The sequence below is a fragment of the Rhagoletis zephyria genome, unplaced genomic scaffold, assembly GCF_001687245.7.
Source record: "Rhagoletis zephyria isolate East Lansing unplaced genomic scaffold, Rhagoletis_zephyria_1.1 Rzeph_scaffold_00543, whole genome shotgun sequence".
NCBI lineage: Eukaryota > Metazoa > Arthropoda > Insecta > Diptera > Tephritidae > Rhagoletis > Rhagoletis zephyria.
The window spans coordinates 1-6,527 of NW_016157627.1; the positions used below are offsets into that span (position 1 = coordinate 1).

The 6,527-nt window shown below is 26.6% G+C and overlaps 1 protein-coding gene across 2 annotated transcripts in view; it reads left to right on the plus strand.

The window, feature by feature from the left end:
- The first annotated feature begins 2,205 nt into the window (after positions 1-2,205).
- Pde9 (phosphodiesterase 9) overlaps positions 2,206-6,527 on the plus strand; it is a 189,689-nt gene continuing 185,367 nt past the window's right edge. For both annotated transcript variants that reach the window (XM_017612446.1, XM_017612447.1), the window contains exon 1: positions 2,206-2,251. The gene's annotated coding sequence lies outside the window, so the exon portion shown is untranslated. The remainder of the gene's footprint in view (positions 2,252-6,527) is intronic.

Consider the following 6,527-nt stretch of genomic DNA (forward strand, 5'->3'; position numbering starts at 1 on the left):
GAGCATGTGTGTGCAAATACGAACCCTGCCATTTTGAGTCCCTTATACTCCCCCTTTTCGCCAACGTAAGGCCTCATACTCAAAAATCGAATAGACTCGGAACTGGTGACTAGGACGGGCATTCATTCGACCAACCTTATACAGTTTTTTTCTTTTTTTGTGTTTTTTTATACAAAGCCTAAGAAAAAATACACCTGAAAATGACTTGCGTGCCAAATGAACTTTTCTCTCAAAGTTTAAACTGCTGGCAAATGTAAATAGGGATTAAAATTTAATACGCTGTACATATGTAGTTGGTAAAGATAGAAAGAATGAAATAAAATAAGGCAACAAAAGTTAAAGATGTTTATTTAATTACGTGCGAAAATCAAACACTAAATTGAAAATTAAACTAAAAATTTATGATTAAAGAAAACAAAATGAAATAAAATTTAATAAAATTAAACTAAAATAAGAAAAGATAAAAACACAGGAAAACCAAATCCAAAATAAAATTAACCAATTAAAAAAATTAAAACAACTATAAAAACAATGAGAATTCAATACGATAAAACAAAATTTAAGTAAGATATAATTATATTAAAAAAAATATGAATAAGGTGAACTATAATGAAACAAAATGAAATAACATAAAAAAATAAAACGAATTTAAATAAAATAAAATAAACTATATACATATAAATTAAATAACAGAATAAAAGAAATATGAAATAAAATAAATTAAAGATTAGAATAAAATTAAAATGAAAGCTAAATAAAAAAATTAAAAGAAAATCAAATAACAGAATAGAAAAAAATGAAATAAAACGAATTAAAACAAGATTAGAATAAAATTGAAATAAAAGCTAAAAAAACAAAATGAAAGATTTAAAAAATTTAAAAAAAAAAATTCAACTAATTTTAAAATTAATTAGGAAAAAAGATAAAAAGAATTAAAAAACAGAAATAAAAAATTGAAAATTAATATTATTGAACATAAAACCAAAGGAAATTAAATAAACACAAAAAATTAACTAAACTAAAAAAACCTAAAGCCAAATATTATTACAAAACGACGTAAAACAAAATATAAAAAAATTTCAAACTAAATAACAAGGTAAAAAAAAATTAAATGCATTAAATAATAAAAATCAGAAAACACAAACAGATAATAAATATAAAAAATAAATTAAACAAAAAAATAATTAAATAAAACATCATAAAAAATAAGCAATAATTAGTAAAAAACATTAAAAAAAAAATTAAAGCAATGCAATAAATTTGGAATAATTAAGACTTGACCAGCTGAAGTGCACTGCGAAGAGTTTTAATTTTCGAACAGCTAAGAAGCTATGATGTTATTTACGCTAATGTTTTTATTCCTATTCGCCCGACAATCAGCTGTGGTGGACGAGCGCAGTCAAATGTATAGCAACCCTAATGAGCTTTTGCCCCAGCTAAATTTCATAGCGAACAACTTTCTTTCTCTCAATTTTAATATGCGCGCTCTCACGCTCACTCACACTCAAACACAACTCAACAAAACATGCGCTTTTCGGGGTTGCACCGGGGCTGCAATCAATGTAAATTCATACGAGTATTCAAATTGTGCAAGCCGACAGCAAAGCTGGGCACATTCAGCGCTCGTCAACACGCTTTGACGATGCAGACAGAGATAGCTGTGGTATTGAGTCGACCGCCAGTTGACGATGAGTTGATAGTCAATACAGCTTTGACTTGACGCGCAGGCTTTCAGTTCGATTTCAACAACGGTATTGTACGGATTACAAAGTGACTGGAAAAGCGCACAAATACACAACGCACAAACAAACAAAATATCATCTATGAAAAATGAAATGAAATGAAACGCTTCATGACGGGCTGTGGAAAAAGGGGCAAAATAAAAAGCAAAATAAATTAGTATGCACTTTAATGAAAAAGGGAAAAATGTTGTGCTTCAAGGAAAAAAAGTCTAACAAAATAATATCACAGTGATTTTCGGACAAGCGCAAGAGGCATAAAACTGCAAAAACAAAGTTGCAGTGAATACAGAAAATATACAGAAATTTGTGAATACATATGCATACATAAACCTATGTTGTATGTACATACATATGTATATGTTAAGACCATTGCACTAGAGAGCAGTATTCGGATTGCAGCTGCAGTGCGTGAGCGTGCGTGTGTGTCTTTGGCGTTAAACTTTATTTAAAATATATTTGTACNTGCAAGTATGCTAAAGCGAATGAAGCTGGTGTGAGGACAAGTAGAGGTAATAAAAAAGAAATAAAAATATTAAATATGAATTAAAAATAAAAAAAAATAAAATATTGGAAAAGATTCAATAAATTTAATATTTAATATGAAAATAAGTAAATAAAAAATTTAGTAAAAGAAAAATAAAATTAAGTTGTCTAAAATAACCTAACATAAAATGAAACTAAAATAGAGAAAATAAAATTATTTAATGCAATTAGTTAGGTTAATCAAATAAAAATAATTATGTAAAGTAACAAAAATTTTAACAAAAAATAAGAAATATAAATATAATAGAAACTTGTTTAAATTAAAAGAAAATAAAAAACAAATTCAAACGTAAGTTTAAGCAAAAAAAAAAAATAAGTTTTTTAAGTGAAAATATAAAGTAAACAATTAAAAACTAAAAATGAATGAAAAAAAACTAAATAACAAAAAACATTACAACTCAAACAAATTAAACTTAATTAAAAACTAAAAGAAAAGTTATAGAAATTTATACAAATATTAAAAATTTAATTGAATAATGCAAAGCGAAATCATAAAAGTTTAATGAATGCAAAGTTAAAAAAATAAAAAAATTATCAAAATTTAACTTTGAAATGGAATACGTTGCCAAGAAGTTTAGATGAAAAAAATTCTTAGAACAATGGAATAATGTAAAGAATCTAAGCAACAAAAAAGCAAATAAAATAAAAATAAAAGTATAAAATGTAAACAAAAAGCTGGCTATTTAGAAATTCTACAATTTAAATATTTAAATAATAATATAATATTTAAATTTTTTGTTAAAGTTGCAAAAAATAAAAAAAACAACAATTAAAAAAAATTATTATAATAATAACAATAAAGAACTAAATACATAACGCCTAAATATATGCAATAGTTATACTTCTAAGGCAGCATCTGGAAGCTACATACGTGCCAGTACCGACAAGCTTAATAAACAAAATTGATTTGGTTTGATTTTTTATTCTATTAACAGCAGTTTAAATTGAAAATAATTTTTCATTTTCTGTAAATTTCCATATAAAATCCAAAAAATTAAAATAATTTTTCACTTAAATTGCTTTCGTGAAACTGGCTGTAAAAATATATTTATCAAAAAAAAAAAAGCTTAAAGTATCAAAATATAATAAATCACTTTTAATTTTAATTTTAAGTTTTGAATTGAAAAATGTTTGCTTTCAAATTGATTAAAATTTTCAAGTTTAAACGCCCAAAAAAAATTTAAAAAGGAATTTAATTTTTAAATCTATAATTCGCAAACTTATGCTGAATAAAAATTTAATTCCCCATACACAACATACATATATGGTTCATAGTTTTAAAACAATATAAATCGTATGCATTTTTTGATTAATTTTAATTTTTCAGTTGTTGTTGTTTTTATATTTGAAGTAACCGCCTCATTTAAATATAAAAAATCAAAACCTTGGTTTAAGTTTTGATTAAAAATTTCATTTTTTTTTATGTACTTATTTTAGATTTCATATTCAACAATTTTATTTAGCTTGATGTGGTGTGTAATTTGTACCATTTATAAATTATTGTCCTTTTCCACAAAAATTTTGTATTAAAAGCGGCATAAAACTCACTAAAATTGTTGAATTAAAATTTATTTTTTTTTATTCAAAACTAGTTGCTTTATCTTAAATCTGAGATATTTTGAACTAAACTCCTATAAAAAAGCTGAAAATCACAGACCAAAAACTAAAAAATTTGGACATTTAAAATTATGCAAAATTTAAAATATAACAACTATATTTAGTTTTTAGTTTACAAACTTTCAGCCATGTGCTTAAAATTTATTTATATTTATATTTAAATTACTTTTGTTTAAATATTTTTTTTGTTTTTGTTATTTTCCATTTTTTAGAATAGCTGCCTCATTTAAGAATATTTATTCTCGAATTTAAAGACATAAGATGTTATTTTTTGTTTGAAAATAGTCAGTGCAAAATTACACTAGAAAAATAAAAAAAAAATAATTCTGGAATTTCACAATTTAAAGACATAAGATGTTTTTTTTTTGTTTAAAAATACTCAGTGCAAAATACACTAGAAAAATCAAAAAAAAATTCTCGAATTTAAAGACAAAGGATTTTGTTTTTGTATTTGGAAATACTCAGTGCAAAATTTAATTTGAATAAGATTAACAAAGAAGGCGCCTTAGATTTGGGCATAACAACTTTAATTTTCGCATTTTAAATTTTTAATTTTTCCCTTTTTTATTTTTCAATACAAATTAGTTGTCCCATCTAAAAATAATGTATGTATATAATTCTACTTTTCCGATCTCCACTAACTAAAAAAAATTGCAAAAATAGTTGAAAAGGAAAGCGCGCTTAAAATTATGCTACAGTTGGTGGGATAAATATCTATCAATTCACTTAATCTAATTTATTTTCTTACAGACAAGTATTTTCATTAAAAACCACTCCACCAGACGATTACGTATATAGTGCTGGTGGTAATTTCAAAGACAAATTCAATTTGGTGGAAACAAATGTGTTTCACAATCTACCGAAAAAGAAAAAACAAAACGAATGATAAGATCCAACAACAACTAAAAGTAGATAAAATAAAAGCGATTGGAATTTCACAGATTTTGGAGCTCTGAAATGTCACCAAAGCAACAGCCGCAATTAAAAGTATTAGCCAGTAGTCGGAAAAAGTAGCCAAGCGCCTAAAAGCATGGTTGGTTTGGTAAAGAAAATTGGCATGTCAGAAATTCCCTTACTTTTCAAATACTTGTGTAATTAAAGAACAAAGGCCGCTTCGAGGCAAAAAATTCATAGTCACATTTTTCATTCCCCAAACCATGCTGCTAGCTGCCAGCGCCTAAAAATATGCCATTAAAAGTGTGTCAAGTAACACTTTAAAAGCTAAAAATGGCAACACTTGAATGACTAAAAATATATCGTCAACAGCAAAAGATGCTGATTTACAAAATTTATATTTATCAACGACATGTGCCGCATGGTATGCAAAATATTTTTAGCAGCACCTAAAAGTATGCACTTAAATGTTAAAAAAAAAAAACTGCAAATATGTATAAGAATAAGAAACAGCATAAAAACCAATACAAAGGCATAGAGTGTTGCCTGCATTTAGGCGTTAGCGCGCACAAGTTAAGTGACACTAACCTACAAAGCGCATATAAACTCATATAAATTTACACCTACTTTGCTATCGACCCGTCGCCTCAAAGTACTACAGCCCCTCCCTGCAATCTTTGCTAAAACACTACGGATAGGCTTTTCGTTTCTATTTTTTGCTTTGTTTTTTGTTTGCCGTTTTCAACCCTCATGTGTGTGTAGCTAACTTTGCATTCGGCCACAATAAGTGGGTGCCCACAACCCCGGAAAGTGGAGCAAACTCGCCAAGAGTGCTCTCATGTATTATATATATGTATATGTACTTGTGTGTGTATGTATGTGTGCTTTGTTGAATATGCGCTCACATTATTCTAACCTATTTTGCACCGGCACATGCAATAATAACAACAGCACAAACATCGATTGGAGCTGTTTATGTATAGCAGTCATACAACAGGTCTGCGTAAGCATGGAAATGGTTTGAAAATAAAACAAGTTCTATACTTTTAGGTGCAGTACATTGCACTCGCTTAGGTTAAGGACTAGGTAAATCGACTAAACTTTGCGATTTTCTGAAATTCAACTTATCTCGTTAGGAAGTGTTTAATACAATAAATACTGTGCTTGCTTTGAAGAGCATAAATATGTATGAGTTCAATTTTTAAAATATTTAAAAAAATTTGCAATCGAAAAATTGCAAAAATTTTCGGAGTAAATACATGTGGAGTATATTTTTGTCTTCATAGCAAATTTGGGCAGGAGTAGTACGCAAAATAATGATGGAACTATTGTTATTGTAGAAAACATATTTTTAGGCGCATATAAATTTAAACCAAATAAAATTTTGTTTCATTAAATTTTGTCAAAAAGGGAGGCACACGTTTCCAACTGTAACTGGTAAGACGGAATATTACATACTTTTAGGCGCTACACATATTAAACTAATAATAATTCTTATTTTCGTTTTCTGCATTTCATTTTACTATCAATTTTTTCAATTTTATTCTTTTTGGTTTATTCTATTTTATGAAAGGTGAGAAAAAATCTTGGCCGAACATAATTTTCATTTAATTACTTCACAATTTACTTAATATATTTCAGTTTAACATTAAATTAGTTTTTCTATTAAACTTAATTACCTATTTATTTTTCAGTTGCTTATTTACAGCCTGAAATTTTGCATAATTTAAA